This window comes from Prionailurus bengalensis, chromosome D3 (assembly GCF_016509475.1).
Source record: "Prionailurus bengalensis isolate Pbe53 chromosome D3, Fcat_Pben_1.1_paternal_pri, whole genome shotgun sequence".
Lineage (NCBI taxonomy): Eukaryota > Metazoa > Chordata > Mammalia > Carnivora > Felidae > Prionailurus > Prionailurus bengalensis.
This window is the reverse complement of record NC_057356.1, coordinates 39,802,845-39,823,058: the sequence shown is the minus strand read 5'-3', so window position 1 is coordinate 39,823,058 and position 20,214 is coordinate 39,802,845. Positions and strand designations below refer to the sequence as shown.

General features: G+C 40.7%; 1 protein-coding gene across 4 annotated transcripts in view; it reads right to left on the bottom strand.

Moving 5' to 3' along the window:
* The window catches only part of DLGAP1 (DLG associated protein 1), a 900,656-nt gene that overhangs the window by 592,922 nt on the left and 287,520 nt on the right, over window positions 1-20,214 (bottom strand). For all 4 annotated transcript variants that reach the window (XM_043558382.1, XM_043558383.1, XM_043558380.1 and 1 more), the window contains exon 3: window positions 9,865-9,969. The gene's annotated coding sequence lies outside the window, so the exon portion shown is untranslated. The remainder of the gene's footprint in view (window positions 1-9,864; window positions 9,970-20,214) is intronic.

Sequence of the window (20,214 nt, the reverse complement as noted above, 5' to 3'; positions counted from 1 at the left end):
TGAAGTTTAGTCCATAATTCTTCTCTTTTTTTGTTAACTCTCTCCCTGAGGTGCAAGGTTGGTTGAGGGGACAGGTTTCATTTTACCCTTGAAATCCTATTGAAACTCACCTCCAGTTTACCTGCCCGGGGCTTCTTCCTTGGTATTCTAACAATGCAAAATTTTCCCTACCTACAAACACATTCAAGTGAAAAACCATGATAATACAATTATCTGGAAAGTGGTAATTTAAAAGTCAAGAAAGAGATCAATTATTCAAGCTTTTACTACCAATGCATACATTATTTACCAGTAACTTTCTTAAATAAAGAAAGGATCAAAATGCATGAAACCTTCCTTGTGTCCCTCATGAAATATTGTCTAAGTATGTAACATTTAGAGTTTCTTGATCCCCAAAGGAGATAAAAATACATGCCCAATTAAGCCTCAGTTTAAGTGTCAGTTTGAAACATTTGAGTTTCTTATTACTTAAGACCCAGGAAGTCTCTGATTAGGAAAGCTGCCTTGCCAGGAAACTGATTTTTCCCCCAGGGGGGTGTAATTAAAGAGGGCAGTATTGCTGAGAGTGTGTGTGTACCAAAGGCAATGCTCTGTATTTGTCAACATATACGATACTTTATGGCGAGAAGAAAAGATCTCTGCTGTTCTGTAGATCTTCCATGAACATATTTTATACTCAACAGCAATACCACCACTAACAAGAAAATGCAAAAAAAACCAAAAAAAAAACCCAAAAAAACCCCAAAAAACCAAAACCCCCAAACAAACAACAACAACAACAACAACAAAACCAAAACCAAAACCAAAAAAACAAACAAACCCCAAACCCAAACCCAAACCAAACAGGAGAACTGAATAGCGTGGGCAGAAACCAAAACACATTAGAAACCATCAGAACAGCATAAAGTCTCATCTCCACATTCTCTCTGACCCCAACCCTATGGACTCCTTGGGCATTAAAATATTAGATGGGGAATATGAATTTCATTCAACAGATTCATTGAAATTTACCAAAGGTGGGGGGCAAAGAGATTTCATAGATGACTCCCGGGTTTCTAAGTTAAGCAGTCGGGCGGGCGTGTGGGTAGTGGCGACATAGATGGGGATGGAGAACAGCAGGGGAGGGAGGAGCAGCTGGGAGGGGGCGTATGAGTTCAGTTTGGGAAATATAGGAGTCCCCTTTATCCACAGTTTCGCTTTCCCTGGTTTCGGTTACCCATGGTCAACTGTGGTCTAGAAGCAGATGATCCTCCTTCCGCCCTCCTGTCAGAAGGTCAATAGTAGCCTAATGCTATGCCCCAACGCCTACGGTCAGTCACCTCACTTCATCTCATCACGTAGGCATTGCATCATCTCCCAGCATCATGAGAAGAGGGGTGAGTACAGTACAGTAAGGTATTTTGACAGAGAGAGACACATTCACATAACCGATGTTATGGTTGCTCTATTTTATTATTAGCTATTGTTGTTCATCTCTTACTGTGCCTAATTTATAACTGAAACTCTATCATAGGTGTGTATGTTTAGGAAAAAAAAACCAGTGTATGCAGGATTCGGTACCATCTGTGGTTCGTGCATCCACCGAGGGTTTTGAAATGTGTGCCCTGCAGAGAAGGGGGCGGGGTAATGAACTGAGTTTGCAATAGGTTTGATGGGACCATGAGGACACCAGTGCATGTCCTCGCATTTAACACATGGGCCCTAAACCTGATCAGTAACTCAGGTCCGAGCCACGAAAAAATTAATTTCAGATAGTAGCTCAAATTGTGTCATTTGTGCTTCGCTTTTGCTATTTGAACATTATGCAACTGTTTGAGTCCACTTTTAACGTACGGTTTGGATTGTTTTCTTGTGAGTCTAGCTTCACGGGTGGCATAAAGCTCTAATTGGTTAATCTGAAATTGACAACATCCTCACTTCAAAACATTGCATAATGAATTGGGTTTACTCTCTACTTCTCTTCTCCTGACACACAAAGACCAGCTCCTTGCCTTCCACCTACATGACAACCAACATGGACAGAGAATGCTACACGTTGAGTGGCTCGGATGGCAGGCTGGGTCTGTGCCCTGCACGGCTGCCAACTGGCTCCGTGTTCTCTGCTGGGTGGTTTAGTTTCTCTAGATCTCAGTTTCTTCCTCTGTGAAATGGAGAGTACATTTTAGACTTGCTTGATGGCCTAGTACATGATTTTAAAATATGATACATTCAGATGAGAAGACCTGGTATTCTGCAACTGTTAAATGAAGAAGCCTGTCTATGACCACGAAATGGGACCTCGTGTGGTGTTCCTATCCTCTACATGATAGACAGGATGTGGGAACACCACACCCTCTTCAGTGAATCTTCCGTGAGCTTTGTCTATCATTGAGAAAAACAGCCTGAAATCAGTTACTATGGTGCTGGATTTGTCGATTCCTTCCTATGGTTGTATGCAATTTTCTCAGAGGGTTGTAGTAAGGATTAAGTGAGGTGACTCAGGTAAGGTGCTTAAGACAATGCCTGGGGAAGGGACCAGGATATACTGCTCTTAAACATGCCACCTCGGCATGAGGATCACTTTGAGCCAAAGGCACTTGGAAAACCAGGTACAACAAGAGCATTCTGCATTCTGGCCTCCTCTCTGCTTCCTAAACGCACAAGATCCAACTCCCGAGTGAAAGATGTCCTTCCTGTACCAGCAGAAACATTCTTATCACCAAAGCAGGGAGTCGGGGCAGAAAGAATTCCGTACCAACAGACCTTGTTAAAGTACCTCTTCCCTTCCTCTTACCTCCCTGTGTGGTCTAGTTGTGTTTCCACAATTGCCTCTCTTTGTTCAGCCTACCGTGAAGGCATCGAGGTCCTGCCCCTTCTTTGGCTCTTCATTTCCTTATGAAGGCTCCAGGTCACATTAAACTGACATTAAGTAAATTTGAGTGCTTTTCTCTTGTTAGTCCATTTTGTGTCGATTTAATTCTCAGACCCAGTGGAAGACCCTCAGAGGGAGGAGATAAAATTATGCCTCCCCTCCACTGGCACATACCCAAGTATTGAATATATGTTCGCTATTACGTTTCTAATCACAAAGAAATACCAAGGGTGCCCTCAAATGTACCTTATTTGAGTTACATTTCTCAGATTGTATAGGAGGATAAAAGTATCTCAGTGTTGTTTCAAATGGTATTATCTTTTCCCTAAACTTAGCTATTAAATAAATCAGATACTGAAGGTGAAAATTTGTAGCGTATGATGTTAACAGAACAAGAATCAAGTAAGCTCAGCCAACATGCCTTCCCTCTTTCTTTCTTTTTCTTTTCAAGTAATTCTTGTCAAGCTCTATCATTTTACTGCATAGTAAATATTGCCTTTGGGTTTTCTTACAGTGTCAACACATGCTAAAACACGTGAATTGTGGTAAACTCCGTTCCACTCTACTTATAAAGAAGTCATTCTATCATACAGCAAAGTGTATTTAGGTTTCTTTCATAGAGTACTTAATAGATCCTTTCATTAAAAGTGCCTTCAGTAATAATCGGTCTATACAGAAATAAATTATAGTAATTATTAATAATACCATACATTTGCATATTAATATTAAATACATAAAAGATATTAAATAACTAGCTATAGCCATACATAATGATGCTACTGTGTAAGGAGCAGAGTATCACCACCATCACAACCACTGCTACCCACTGTGTGTGTCTTTCTCTCTCTCCCCCTCTTCCCCTCCCTCCCTCCCTCCTTTTGTCCCTCTCCTCCTCTCCCCCTCTCCCCCTCTCCCCCTCTCCCCCTCTCCCAGGGCTTGAAACAGCCTCATCAGTATGATGACTTTCATCTTGACTGTGATATGTCTCTAAGACATGGCAAATAAACACAACAGTCCACAATTCGATTTTCGTTATCTTACAGATGTCTGAAATAATCAAAAATACTCAAACAGCACCAGGAGTTCATAGCTCCTCAATCATTTCCGACATGAAAAGAATACAAAAGTAAAAAGTAAGATTTATCTCAAAATGTATTAGCTTGCATGGAAATTACAGAATATTGAAATAGAGGGGAAAAAAAAACAATAGGTTTAGATCTTCTGCTAAGATTGATGAAATATTCTACCAAAACTTTATTGATCTACTCCTATTAAGTAGGCAGATCTGAATTGCTCCTGAGAAAGCACTAAGGTTCATCAATATCCAAATGACAATTCAACCTCAAAAACACTTTAAAAAGAACCAAAAAATATTTATTATTTGCATGAATCCTATAGTAAATTAATCATCTATTGACCAAAATTTGATTTCTTTTGCCTCTGGGTAAAAGGCTGCGTCAGACAAATAGGCTATCAAAATTCTTCTATACAGGATAAGAAAGAAAAATACAGAAAGGGAATACCTTTTAATTTGTTGGAGTCAGATATAAATCAAGAGTGGACGAACATTTATTCAGGCTAAACCTAGGTCTTGAAGGATCTTTATTGTTTTTTCATAGTTCTTGAATTTTAATTCTGCATGATATTAACAACATACGAGTATTGTGGCTGGGCAATTTGGCAGCCAATCTCCTTTTTTTTTAATTAATTTTTTTAATTTGCATCCAAGCTAGTTAGCATATAGTGTAATACTGATTTCAGGAGTAGAATCTGGTGAGTCATTCCCTACATATAACACCCAGTGCTCATCCCAACAAGTGACGCCCTTAATGACCCTTGCCCACTTAGCTCATTCCTCCACCCACAACCCCTCCAGCAACTCTCAGTTTGTTCTCTATATTTAAGAGTCTGTTATGTTTTGTCCCCCTCCCTAATTTTATACTAGTTTTGTTTCCCTTCCCTTATATTCATCTGTTTTGTATCTTTAATTCCACAGGAGTCAAGTCATATGATATTTGTCTTTCTCTGACTAATTTCACTTAGCATAAAACAGTCTATTCCATCCACATTGTTGCAAATGGCAAGATTTCATTCTTTTTGATTGCCGAGTAATAGTCCATTGTACATACATACCACATCTTCTTTATCCATTCATCCATCGAGGGACATTTGGGCTCTTTCCATACTTTGGCTATTGTTGATAGTGCTGCTATAAACATTGGGGTGCCTGTGCCTCTTTGAAACAGCACACCTGTATCCTTGAAGGATCTTTATTTTAATTTCTGCCCAAAGTGTGGCCAGAGAACAAGACAAGAGTCAGAATCCAGCTTGTACAAAGTTCATGCTTTGACCCTGAAGGGGTTGCTCTTGAAAAAAAGGGGCTTGCTCACTGTGCGTAATCATTGGCAATGTATAGTACCAGGTACCCTGTCTAGACACACACAAAAAATTCGTTGAATTTTCCCATCAGTATTGCCAGTCTCAGTTGACTAAACTATGGATACACTTTCTAAACTGTGTTCATTCTTCAGAGCCACAAATAAAAATTTCTTAGCCTGGCAGAGTTACATTGGAGAAGAAGAATGTAATCTTTCACTAACCTCTGAAACCGTTGTTTGGGCTCTGGCCAGCTTAGAGACCTGCACAGATCTTTAGATGGATGTGTGTTCCGCATACAAGTGCTAGATATTTTTCTGATTATGTCTAATCTTGAAAGCAACTTTGCAGGTACTACTAACTGCCTCCATTTCACAGATGAAAATACAAAGGTATGCAGAGCTCCTCTTGGTAACAAAGGCGAGGGTTATTAGGTTTTGAAGTCAGGTCTTTCTGTATCCAAAACCCTGCTCCTTCAACTTCACTCTCAAATATGTGCCATTAGTTGACTGACTGACTCATTTGTACTTTCGTGCCTGATTTTAAGCAGCGTTTCATACGATCTGCATCCTGACATCGCAAGATCAAACACTGGAATGAATCCCAGGGACGGTGATCCTAAATCTTTCTTTTTATAATGGAAGTACAATTGAGGTCCAAGGACTCAGCCAAGGACATACAGCAAAGTAAGAGCAAAGTTGAAACTATGACTTTGCCTTTAAGCTTAACATTAGGCATGCCATGCCCTAAATTTTGAATTTTCTACTCTTAAATTACGAAATAAACCTTCAAAAATAAATTTTCAAGATTCACGTCATCATCTATTGTTCTTATTTATGCTAAGACGTAATCCTAGTAGGCTTTTTCAAGGGTGCATTTCAAAGCTGACATCAGTATAGGACACATAAGAAGAAAAGAAATATATGGGAACTTGATTTAAAAACATACAGAATACATTTCACACTGCGCTCTAAAAGTAGGCACCGAGCCCAATTTCTGGAATAAATTAAAGAGTAGGCAGAAAACAGACAGCAGGAACAGTTATTTTAGCAAGAAAAGTAGGATAAATTTACCAAGCCAATCATGGGATGATGTATGCAGATAAAAGATGCAGAGAGAAAATGTGCAACATGAATACACGAACACATTTGAATGCACGAAAGCAAAACCCAGAAAGCACAATTGTCCTACATGTGAATCAACACTCAAATTATGCTGCAGCTGCAAAATTTAAACTCAAGGAAGAGACATTTGCAAAGAAATGTATTAAAAAGATGTGATTTCCTGGTTTCACATACCCAGTGATCTTTTACAAAGTAAAATGTACAATCTTCCCTGATATAAATGACATTTGCCCCCTGTTTTACTCAGTCCAATAGCAAAAAAAGTCTTTTGTGGAAGACTCTGCTTATTAAGGGCACAATACGACTGATGCCAAACACTTGGGTTCTGAATATATAGAGTTATTCCACCTACTTAAATATCTTATATACGGAGTATGGTCTTATACAATAAGAAGGTTTTCATGTGAGGGAAATTAGTCTTTCCCTAATGGCATATGCCAGAGCAATTTCTTTGCAAGGGATTACGTTTCTTGCTGAAACTAACTCTTGGCTGCCAAGCCTACCCATCTGTCCTTTTCATCCATCCATTCATGTATCTACCTACTCATCCACCCATCCATCCATCCACCCACCGACCCATCCACTCACCCATCCATCTACCCACCCATCCTCCCATCCATCAAATATTTACAGGTCTAAAAAGTCTATAACATAGAAGGGGAATTGACAATGTATCGCAAAGCTTACTCTTGGGAACTCTATGACATTAAGATGATATTTGACTAGAAGACTCAGTCTGTTCTTAAACTAGTACCCCTTCCCACACTGGCGATGTTGGCAAGTGAGCCCTTTTACTGCAATCAGTCTTTGACTCAAACTACGATGTATTGAATTGCAATGCGTTGAATTGCAGTGTAATTGAATTGCAGTGCCAGCCCGGATTGTTTGTTTTACAGAATGGTGCACAAAGTGAGCCCTCTGGACCAGCAGCATCACCTGGGAACCTGTTAGAAATGCAAACTCTTGGGCCTTATCCCAGACCAATCTATCTTTGAGAGCCCAAATACAATACACTCACTCATAAGACTTGATAAATTACAGAATTTGCAATATTAGACAATGGTCTAGACCACTGGTAAGGGAAGCCAAGGAATGAGAAGCCAGTGTGAAAACTCAGAATGGCAGGTTTTACATGTTTGGTAAGAAGTTTGGACAATGATGGATTGGTAAACCAGGTAGTATTTTCTGAGAAAAGCACAAACATGATCGGAGTTTTTATTTAGGAAGAATTTAGAGCCCAATGAGACCATGGAGAGGTGACTGCATTGTTCAGATGAGAAGACCAAGCAACTTAATCTTTGATGATTCACGCATTTGTCAGCCTCAAAAGTTACCTGGTACCCATTCACTCAGCTTGCCTTCTTGGGCTCAGGATATGGGTCTTTCTAAGAGCTCTCTCTCCAATGCCACAGGGCTCTCTTCATCCCATAGACTGAGTCTGTCTATCCTTTCATATTTCTTCCTTGCCATCTGCCACTACTTCCTTGGTTCCCCTGCCCTGTCTCTCTGCTGTTCCTTCCCCTCTTTCCCCATATTTCATTTCCTTCATTAGGAATCTGCATGCTAATGCACATCAATTTACATGTTTGTTGCTGTTTATTTGTGTAACTCCTTAGAGATTTCACCAACTACACTCCTCCTCTGAACATAGGATCTACTAGGTCACAACACAACCAGAGCCTTCACCTGACTTTACTTAAATCTGCCGAGAATTCAGATTCACTTTAATGTGTTAAATCTGTATCACCAACTGGCTATCTTTGTAAAATTGTTTTTTGTTTATTTTTGACAGAGAGAGAGAGGGAGGGAGGGAGGGACACAACATGAGTGGGGGAGGGGCACAGAGAGAGGGAGACACAGAATCCGAAGCCGGCTCCAGGCTCCGAGCCATCAGCACAGAGCCCGACGCGGGGCTCGAACTCACGGACCGCGAGATCATGACCTGAGCCGAAGTCGGACGCTCAACCGACTGAGGCACTCAGGCGCCCCTACCCGCTGACTATCTTTGTAACATTATGCTCAGACATCCATAATTTAAGTCACACTTTCTGCACAAATGATGACACTGCTAACTAGGTTGTTTCCAAATAGGGAAGACATTAATTGTATTTTTGTGTATCCAGACACCTTCTTGTACATAACACTATCTACAGTGAATATTAAGTGCAGAGATAATGAAATGCTATTATCTTGAACTATTATGACATTTGGGTCATACTTCAAATCTTGTTATGTAAGGTCTCCAATGTACCTGTGGACCAAGATATACCTCTCCCTCTGAACACAGACAATTTATTAAGAAGTTAGTTCCAAAACAGAGTTCACTCTGGTTCCATGACACTTGGATATAACTTTTCAATGTCTTTACAACACAAAATATTTTCTTCCGGGATGTAGTTCATTTAGAAGGAAACTGATTTACTTTATGATTTAAAATAAAGTCAAAGGAAGCATAATAGATGCCTCTGGTTCCCCACGTCATGGCCTTTGGTCCATCTCTGATTTCAGCCCCGGCTGCACAGACAGATGGTTTTACTCCAACCTGGGTTCTCCTCACCTTTATAATGCCTACCTCAAGTGGCCACTGAGTGTCTTCGAGCCCCACATAGTGCCAGTACAGCCCCACATTGAAGGGAAAAAAAAATCAATGCCTCTGGGAGCAATCCACAAGCAATGGGGGAAGGCAGTGAATAAACCTCCTGCTCCAGGCAGAAATTCTGGGAGGTCTCACGCACGCCCATAGGTCCCAGGGAAGCACGCTCCTGCAGTCCACAGGGAGGACTTGTCCGCTCCCCTCTTATTCTGGCCTTTGCTTCTTCCCCAATTGACGATCCCTGATCTCTAACTCCCATCCTTGGGATGAGCTCCCCATTTAATCACCACACCCAAATCGTTGTCTCAAGCAGGCAACCCCCAAGAGATGACAGCTTACTTTCAGCAATATTAAGCCCCTTCTGATCAGATGCCATGTATGTGGTATTTCAGATTTGTAAATCATTAAGACCTTTCTTTTTTTCCCTTCTCAAGACTCCGTAATGACAGAAAGAGAGTGGAGATCATAACCTTGCCTCAAATGCTTCCAGTGTGTTTCTTAGAGCACGTAGATCACGTTGAACACCTTGTACTGATAAGTCCCAACCTGTACAACACCCTAAGACAAATTAAAAGCTGATACTATGCCATCTACCTTCACCATTCCCTGCTTGGCCTAAAGTACAGTATATTGGTCCACGGTCGGGAAAATGACACTTGCCTCATCTGCCTTTCTAGATTAACAGCAGGAATGAAGATTAAACATATGAAACGCATCTTGTCCAGATTCTGTACAATCAACAAGGGACTTAAAAATCACAGACCAAACTCAGCAGCCTCTTAATACGTCTGGAGTTACAGGCCAGAAATATTTAAATTCAAAAATCCCATATTATCAAAATAAAGGGAATTGTTTATGTAAGACAGCTGGAAAAGAAGCTGTAGGCTCATGTTACATAAGGAGAAAGGACACGCTTTTACCTTTGACGATCAGTTTTCCATTTTTCTTGCTTCTAAGGCAGGAAAAGATCCAAACTTTGCAGTTTTTAACTTGATGTTATTCGTGGTAGGTAATGCTCAGCTGTTCTGAAACATAGCGAAACATAACAATTAGATGCAATAGCTAGCCTGAAACAAAGATACCGAAGATCTCTTAAGAAGTACTCTGACAAGCATTAAGTTCCATCATGTGAGAAGAGAGTTCCCTAGAAAATTTACATGACCATGTTTTTGCATGATGTTATGCTTTGTATTTTTGTGCTTTCCAGAACATCCACCACAAAAATAAACAAAGAAGTAAATATCGCCACGATAAATAGGTTTGAGAGTCTGCAATCTACTTTTCTATTAACATTTTTATCTTCTGTAAAAAGCAATAAAATGCATGCATTAATCTTTTGATTTTGTAAGATACGCGATACATACAAGGCTATGCGTTTCCTGTGCATTATTTGTTTTATCATCACTGCAACTAAGCAGCTGTAAATAAAGGGCTAAAAAGTATCAGTCTTCACAGGGTGGGTCTTCTGACCTCGCAGGAAGACACAAATCACAGCATCATCTTCCCAGGCGCATGACTACAGGCTTGCCGCCGATGCTCAAACCAAACTGTTACCCCTCGTTATTGACGCTTTCTGAAGCAAGTGACAAAACGGAATTGTAACTAGGCCCACAGTTATGGGAGAGGTAACTTGTCCAATCCTATCACATGCTTTAGCCCGAGCTGTGATTTTTCTTCCACATAGAAATGGACTGGTGTCACACACAAAAATGATCTGGTGTTGCGAAGTGTAGATATCAACAGAATTCTGTTTAAGGAATATAATTCGTGGCCCTAGGTAGCATATTAAAAGAGTCTCCGTAGGGAACAAGAAAAATAACAAATCTAAGTATGAAGCAGAGATACAGTGACATTCAGAATTAAAGAACACTGGTGTGAGTATTTTTTTTTTTTACTTTCTAATTACTTATAGGAATTACAGTGCCTGAATGAATATGGAATTCATTTCACAGAAGAGGAATTGGAGGCCAGAAAAGGTGACGTATTTTGCCCAATTTCATTCAGCTAATAGGCACAAAGGCAGAATGACATTCCAGAATCCCTGCCTTGAAGTTCAACCCCTTTAGAAACCCGTAACACTACTTGTTTCCAAAAAGAACACTTGGCATTCAAAACGATCAGGGCTAACACAATTCCCTGCAGAACTTATCTGAGCACTATTTTGAAAGTGGCAAAGTTGAGAGGTTAAGAATAAGATGCTATGGTGGTAAAATGCGAGAACTACAATAGCACAACAGTATCATGTATTTTCATAGCACATAATACATGTTGGGAACATTATATTTATATATGTATTTCATTTATCCATGTTATAAGAGACAAAAATGATATTCTAGTATCAGTAGCTTTCAGGTATAATTATGACTTGTGGCTTACATAGGATTATCCTAAGTATTTTTAATATTCCAGTAAACCAAATGAACTCTGAAATTTTTCCCTACCTGTATGACAAGTAGATTACTCAAAGAGATAAAAAAAAAGTTACTATTAAAACAAAGAACTGACCATTTATTCATTTGTGTTATTTACTGCGCATCTGTTTTGTACTAGGTATTCTTAATTTTCTACAGAAACGAAAGGAAAAGATTATGCAATTTCTTAAAAACATACCCAGATATACAATAAAAAATCAGTTTTATCGCAACTGGAATCTTTTCTAGATAATATTAATGTCAACACATATTGCAAACATTGGGACGTGTCTCAAATGCCATCTAGTCTAGTGGTTCCCAAGAATGGTTGAACATCACAATCATCTGGAAAGCTGCAGAAAAATACAAATTACAGAAGGTCATGCAAGATCTATTAAATCAGACTACTCACGAGTAGATTCAGGGCATTTGCATTTTGAGCTGGGAGCCCAGTTCATTCTCGTGATCATGCACGTTTTGGAAACCTACTGACTCTTTCTTGCCTAATCTCCTTATTAAACAGACAAGAAAACTGAGGCCAGGGAACGACTTGCCCAAGGCATTTACTCCTTGGTAACAGAGGTGAAGTTAGAATTCAGAATTCTGGATTTGCTGGTACTTCTGTTTTTCTTTTTCATTTCTCGTTTTCCTTTACTCCAAGGGTTCTTCGTTTATTCTTCTTCTTGTTCTTTCCTATCACCAAGGAACCAATATTGAGTCCCTACATCTAAGAATGAGCAAAAGTAAAGTCAAACAAAGAAACGAATCAACAAAAAACCAAAGTGGGAATTTGAACTTAAGCTGTTTGATTCAGTAGTGTGCTTTCCACTGTGCCACTGAGTTCTACAGTCATCTACTTTTTTAAATGCCTATTTATGAGAGAGACCGTGAGAAGAGGAGGGGCAGAGAGAGAAGGAGACAGAAAATCCAAGTGGGCTCTGTGCTGACAGCAGTAAGCCTGATGAGGGGCTCAAACACACGAACCTGAGATCATGACCTGAGTCCAAGATCGACGCTCAGTAGACTGAGCCATCCAGGCACTCCTACAGTCATCTACTTTTGACGTTTATTTGGGATGACTGGGTGGCTCGGTCACTTGAGCATCTCTTCATTTCAGCACAAGTTACTATCTCACGGTTTGTGGAATCGAGCCTTACCTCGGGCCCCATGCTGACAGCATGGAGCCTGCTTGGGGTTCTCTCTCTACCTCTCCCTCTGTCTCTCTCTCTCTCTCTCAGAATAAATAAACTAAAAACATTTATTTCTTGAGAGAGAGAGTGAGAGAACTTGTGGGGGAGGGACAGAGAGAGAGAGGGAGATAGAGCAGGCTCCACCTGATGTGGGGCTCGACCTCATGAACCATGAGATGGTTCCTCATCGACCATGAGGTCAATTTCCTCATTGACCTGAGCCAAAGTCAAGAGTCAGACACTTAACCAACTGAGCCACCCAGGCGTCCCATAGTCATCTGTCTTTAGACTGTCTACTCAATCCCTTTCTCTGCATTCCCCAACTTGGAAAGGTGTCCTCTGTCAGCTGTTTGTCCCTGAGTCCTGATCCATGGCCATTGCTCACCCAGACTGGGCTTCTCATCTGGGACTAGGAGATTACAGTCTTATTTAGGTGAAAGGGTTATGGCTGCAGCGTGGTTACCACGTCCCTTATGGGCAGAGGGAGCCAATACTGGTAATCGGTGGAAAAGGAGAGTGAAAAAGACACTCATGGAAGAGGGAGTGAGAACTCTCCCAACGCACCTGCTTCCTACTCACCGGTCTTTGCTTTTTCCTGTGGCTTCCATGAGCTCATAGAGCCTTATGACCCATTCTATTTTAAATAGTTAAAATTATTTAGTTTTAATATTTTTGACCTCTACTAGGTCAAGTTGGTTACATTCCTTGACTCTGCCGCTAGAGTCCTGACTAACACACCTCTTATCATTCATGTTATGTAAGTTGCTGTATAAGCCAGTTACTTTCGTTACATCATTTTAAGAGGTTCATTTAAAAAAATATTGGCTGGGAGTGTGGAGAAAGGGGGATGGAGGCTATAAATGTATGGCATTTTATGGAATGCTGATATTTTCATAAAGTACACGTTTTACAGTCTGATAAAGGGGAAAGGTCCAGAGGAGACAGCTCTCTCTTAATCTCAGCTTTGCCTTGTAGAAGACTTCTGAGTTGTCAAAGATACCTAGCCTTTTTGAGTTTCCATTTCCTCACTGAAAACGGAGGCAAGGAAACCTACCTTAGTCAGGTTAGTACAAGGAATAAATGAGAGCATTTGTGCATTCACTCATTTACTCATAACTCATTCATTTCCCAAAGATTTATTGAGCATTTACCATATGCCAGGCACTATGGGAGGTGCTTGGAATAATGACCATTTCATTTTAGGGAAAGTGAGTAGATAGAAAAAAAACCCCAATAATCACCATGGTGAAGGAATAGAGTATTTTAGAAGTGAATCATGCTGCTGATGTAAGAAAAATGGACTAAATTAAGGAGGATCAGGAGCACAAGGGTTGGGGGCTATTGGGAGGTGAGGGCACCTCACTAAGAAAGCGAGATGTGACCAAACACTTGAATGACGTGAGGGAGTGAGTCATGTGCAAGAGAAAGGTTTTCCAGGCGCAAGGAACCACCAAGGCTAAGGCCAGAAGGTGGGGGTATGCTCAGTTGTTCTTGAAATTGTTAGGTCAGTGGGGATGGAGTGAAAGGACAAGGTGGAGAGTAGTAGAAGAATGTGGAGTTAAGTGGCACGTGCTGCGGAGACGTGGATGGAGGGATGGATCAAGGGCAGCTCAAGGCTTTTTGGCTCTCACTCTGTACATGACATGGGGGCTGCTGTGGGAGTTCGTGCTTAGAATTGACATCACTTATGTTTCAGCAGGCTCATCCTGGCTGCCGGTTGGGAATAGACCACAGCGGGGGTCAAGATAGAGGCAGAAGGAAAGCTTGTAGAGAGATGCCATGTTGGCTCACACTCAGGTAGAGCTGGTGGGGAGTGGTCAGTGGTCAGTCATGCTGGGTGAGCAAGAGGATCTCCTGATGTATCACACGGAGGGGGTAAACCAAGAGGGAGACAAGGATGGCCCCAAGGTTTCTGACCTAAGTGACCAGAAGAGTGCACTCACCATTACTTGAGAGGCAAAAGGCTGTACGGGGCGCCTGGGTGGTGCAGTCGGTTAAGCGTCCGACTTCAGCCAGGTCACGATCTCGCGGTCCATGAGTTCGAGCCCCGCGTCAGGCTCTGGGCTGATGGCTCAGAGCCTGGAGCCTGTTTCCGATTCTATGTCTCCCTCTCTCTCTGCCCCTCCCCGTTCATGCTCTGTCTCTCTCTGTCCCAAAAATAAATAAACGTTGAAAAAAAATTAAAAAAAAAGGGCTGTGGCTACAGAAGATTGGGGGGAAAGAGGATGAGCTTCCTTCGGCCATACTGATTTTGAGAGGTCAGTGCCCAGTGGGCTTGCCATGTAGGTAGTTGGATATGCAATACTGGAATACGGGAGAGAAGTGTGGCTGGAGCTTGCATTAAAACCTTCCAGAAGACTTTCTAGCCTAGCATATGTGACTGCTGATATTCTTACTGTTACCTACCATAGTGATTATGAAGGGGGTCAGACAACATCATATATGCACAGCACAGTATCTGAGAATTCAAACTCAAAGTATTGTAATTCCCTTCTGTCTCTCACCTTTACTTCCAAATATTTCATTCTCTATTGACTAGAAGAGGGAGTCTATTGTTTTCTGTGAAAAAAAAATCCATTTTCCACAAGACATAATAAAAAAAATCCTATTTTATACTTTGGCAGCCCTTTGAAAAATACTGCAAAAAATAATCTTCTGATAAAATATTAACAATAGTACTCAGTAAGTCATGAAGTAGAACTTTCAGCTGGTGAGGTAAATTTTGATTCGGGCATGAGCTGAGAAGATCTAAGGGAAAAATGAAAACAGGACTGAAATAATCCGTGGATCTGTAAGTCCCTCAATATCTCTCAAACCTCCCTGGATTTTTGGCAGTGATTAACAGTCTTTCAGAATCAAGAAAATGCAGAAGTGTAGGAAAGGTGATTATTCCAACTGTGGGTCCTAGTCTGAGGAAGCACATTTGCCTGAAGGCACATCTGGGGACCACTGGAAATTCTGGAATGAATTCTCTCAAGTATAAAAGTGTATCTTTGAAATGGGTTTCTTAATTTGTAAATGTTCCACGTCTTCCATTGAACAAATTTTAACTTAGAAACCCTCCCAGTTGGAACCCTCTTTTATAGATGAGGCTAATGAGGACTCGGGAGGTGATGTGGCATGCCTGAGGCCACAGCTAGCCGGTACAGCAAGGCCAGGACCAGACCCTAGGCCCCTAACTCTCAGTATAGCTGTCTTTCCACGCAGCTTCTCTTCAGTTTTTTTTTTCTTCTTTTCTTCACTCAGTTACCGCTAATCAGTAGCACCGTGTCCGTGAGGTCTCGCATCTTATCTTAAACATTTTACTGAAAGCTTATAGTCCATAAAACAGTGCGCTTGTTTGAAGACCAAGTTAAACTATCTATCTGCCTCCTGGGCCCCTCACTCCTGCAGAAGATGACGTAAGAATCGATTTTGGAACAAGGTCTGCACATATTCCGACCCACCCTAGGTCTGAGACAGTGTTCGATCACGTAAAAAGTAAGAGGACTAGTTACTTTCCCCTTCTTTTGCAGATCACATTGCTAATTGACTCATCCTTTGGGTATAGAAAACTTCAAGGCAGGGCTGGATGCATGCGTGTGCAACTTGGGCAACTGCCCAGGAGCCCATGTTCAGAATAGCCCCACACTTAATTCTTTAAAAATGTGAACCAGTGTTTTTGCGGGCGAGGTACAAGTGGAACGTGTGGCTAAGGTGGGGTGCACAACATTCATGCCCCCAGCCATCCCTCGCTGCCTCATTTGCATATAACGTGCACGATGGTGAATTCTCTTGGGCCCATAATTCCTGGACATTCAACAAGGTTCTGTATGAGTGAGGTTAAGTGTGCTCTGTCTGTGACTAAGTGGGGAAGGTGACAGTCCCAAGAAGTTTTGCTTTCCACTGGAAGCAGAATTTGCTTTGAACTTCACATGAAGGCAATGATGTTCCAAGAAACATGGATAACAAGTGATGGGGTTCAGGGCAGGTCACCCTCAAATATGCCACTTTGGCATATTGATTATTTTGAATGAAAGTTACTTGGGATAACGCCAGTACAAGAAGGACACTCTGACCCTCCTCCGTCCCCGGAAAGCAGGAAATAAACGTCCCATGTGAATGACACCGTGAGGTAAAGAGACATCCTTATCAGCAGAGACAGGGAATCCAGGGACGAGAAGGCTGTAACAACAAACCCTGTTGTTTCTTCACTAATTTCCTACCTGAAGCCTAAACTTCTTTTTGTCAATTCTTCACGAACTTATTGTTTCTTTGTCTAAAAGGTACAAAAGCTGGCTGGTTTGGCCACTTCTCTGAGTCTCATATTTTTGCAGGCTCCTGTATGCATGCAATTGAATTTGTCTTTCTCCTGCTCATCTGTCTTCTGTTGATTTAATTATTAGACCAGCCAAAGAACCTAGAACGGACAGAGGGAAAAGTTTTCCTCCCCCAAACAAGAAATCCTGTTGTATCCTTCATTTTATTTTATATTTTATTTTATTTTATATTATATTATATTTTATTTTATATTTTTTATTTTATTTTATTTTATTTTATTTTATTTTATTTTATTTTATTCTATTCTTTTCTATTCTATTTTGTTTTATTTTATTTTATTTTATTTTATTTTATTATTTTAGCGTTTTCTCCCTTGAATTAGTAGGTTGCTTATGTTGAAAACAAAGAGATAAAAAGAGAAAGAAAGGGAAAGCCATAGCTCTTTTTGCTACAGTCCTTCCTTACTCATCAGTGAGCCAAAGGGAGTGAGTGTTGGTAAATGGTACATGTATCACGAAGTGAATAAAAATGGTAGAGTAGATCTGTATAGTGTTTCCACCATTCTGGTAAGACCAACATACATATGCATGATCCGTGACGTACAAATTCTGGTGGCCGCGTGTAAGTTAAATAGTCCCATGTTTGTATTACGCACTGTAAAGATGGATGGTAAAATGCACCCTGGTAATTTAAACTTTGATTTTTTTCTTTATCCGGAGCTACGTTAAATAAATTAAAACAAAGTTAAATAAATTAAAACTAACAAACAAACACTATGATCAGTTGAGAGAGAGATGGCAGATAAAAGGGACCAGTTTTATACTTGAGTTTATACAAGAGTTTGTTTCCAACTCTTGTCCTGCTTTCTGAACAGGGCCCTGCATTTTCATTTTGCTCTGGGCCATGCTAATTCCATAGCCATCAACATTCACCCTATTGTAATGAACTAGCACAGACTTTAGCAAGTGCTTCAAGCATGATCAATTTACAGTTTAAGTAGCGTATGTAGGATTTTTGGCAATGGAAAATCTGCTTCTGAAAACCCTAGTATGATTATAAACCAAATTAATCTCATCTCTGTTCTCATCACATCTCCTAATGTCTTTCCCTTCCCTCCCAAACGATTTCTTGGACATCTGACCAAAGTTCCTAATTTGAGCCAATCCACCTCAGAAGTCCCTTGGTCTTTGATTTAATTCAATTTCTAATTTAATTTAATTTTAATCTTCCATTTGAAACTCCACTGCCTTCAAGGTCAAATCCTCAGTTGGTGAAGAGAGAAAAGTCAGTGAAAAAAGTAATTTACTTTAAAGTGTGAGTAACAGAGCCACCTGACATGTTTGAGGGATATTTAGATTTTAAAGGAGCACTTAGTTAAGTCTAAAGGACCTTAATGCGAAAGAAACAATGCTTCTAAAGGAGAAAACTTTCTATTACTCTCTGCCAAGAGAGCCCTTCAACTCAATGCTCTTAAAAGAAAGGGCTGTGTTCTATTTCTCAACAACCACACACGATTTTTTTAAATGAGGTAACTTATGCTCATATGTACCAAGATTTTTCCAGTCAATTGGAAAAGACCTCGGTATCATGAAATATACAGGCTTATTTCATGTCTCTTTTTAGCTCACCGAAAAGAGGGGCGCCTGGGTGGCTAAGCTGGTGAAGTGTCGACTCTTGGTTGCCGCTAAAGTCATGATCCCACAGTTTGTGGGTTCGAGCCCCATATCAGGCTCTGCACTGGCAGCTCAGAACCTGCTTGGGATTCTCTCTCTCTCTCCCTTTCTCTTCCCCTCCCCACTTGCGCTGTCTGTCTGTCTCTCTCTCTCTCAAAATAAATAAATAAATAAATTTTAAACCTCACCAAAAAGAAATGTACTTTAAAATGTGTAGTAGTAAGAGACAGCCTTCCTTTAATTTTCTTTATGAATCTGACCTCTCTGTTCTTCCAATTCCATCCCCTATCAGTCTGTCTGCAGTGGCTTTGCAGCTTCAGGAGCTTAGCTAAAGGACTCTCTTTGCAGAATTTTTAAGGCATTGCCTCCCTACCCCAACTCACTTCCCTACAGACAAGATGAGTTGGGGCTCCCTGGTGAACAGAAGTTAGGTAGTGACTCATTGGGGTATCACGGCTGTTGCCCTGGTACAAAAAGATGGATGGTCTATTCACAACTTTGGGAGCAATATTTAGAATTACCTTCCAATCTGTGTGGAAGGAGACTAAAAGACCTTTTCCATTGAGCGTATCTTTTTTGGTTAAAAGGATCATCACTTGAGAATAAATTGGAGACTGCGATATTTATTGTCAATGCCTTAAGTGGGGGCTTTCAACATCTTGCATCTGGATAGAATTTCTTCCCTCCAATCTCAAAGCTTTACTATGTTTGTTTCTAAGCAGTTTTCTTTTAAAAAATTACAGTAGACGATCTTACTCTATTTGGCTTTAGTGAATTCACATTGCTTTCTCTTCACTCGTTGGGCTGAGAGCCTTCCACATTTCTTTTTTCATTCCACCCCCAGGTCCCCTTGATGGACTTGACGAAACACAGTAAGAGTGGCCACATTTATTGAGGACTTACTATGTGCCATCATCGCTCTAACTAAGCTCATTACGTGGATTGTCTCATTTAAGATTCACAATAGCCTTATGGGGTAGGTGATAGTATCATCACCCTTTTACAGGGGAGAATGAGAGGCAGAGAGAAGAGATGGACCAAATTATGAGGGCTGGTCAGTAGGGGGTGCCACGGCACAGACCCACAAGTCAGCCTGGGCCATGCACTCTCCCAGGATTTCACCTCTCAGTGTTTATTTTTCATGAATTCATTCTCACTCATCTAATTCCTTTGTATCAGCTAGTATGTAAGGCTTCCAAAGCTGACCATGTCCTGGGAACTTGAAATACCTTCCTTCATTTAGATATGATCATTATCCCCTTTTACAGATGCCAAAAGTGAGACACGAAGAGATTAAATTACTTGGCCCAAATCTCAGAAAATTTTACAGCCAGGATTTAAATCTAGTTCTATCGTTAAGTTACGTTTCACTCTTCCGTGTCAGATTTCATTTTGCTCATTCATAAAAGTGAGTTTTCTAAGCCAAAGTATAGAAAAGCATTATTATTATTATTATTATTATTATCATCATCATCATCATCATCATCATCAAATTGGTGATGAGTTCGACTGGTAGAGCCAAATTTAGTAGCCAGAGACCAAAGTCTTAGTTCCAAGCCCAGATATGCCAGTTGGCAACAATGCTTCCACTGCAACCGCAACTTTGTTTCTAGCCAGTCACTTCCCAGAGGCATGTTACTAATCACGAATCCCTGAATTGTGCGCATTCCGACATGGACTCAACTTTATCATTCGTCAAATCTAATTGTTTCATTTCACAGATATGAAAAGCACAC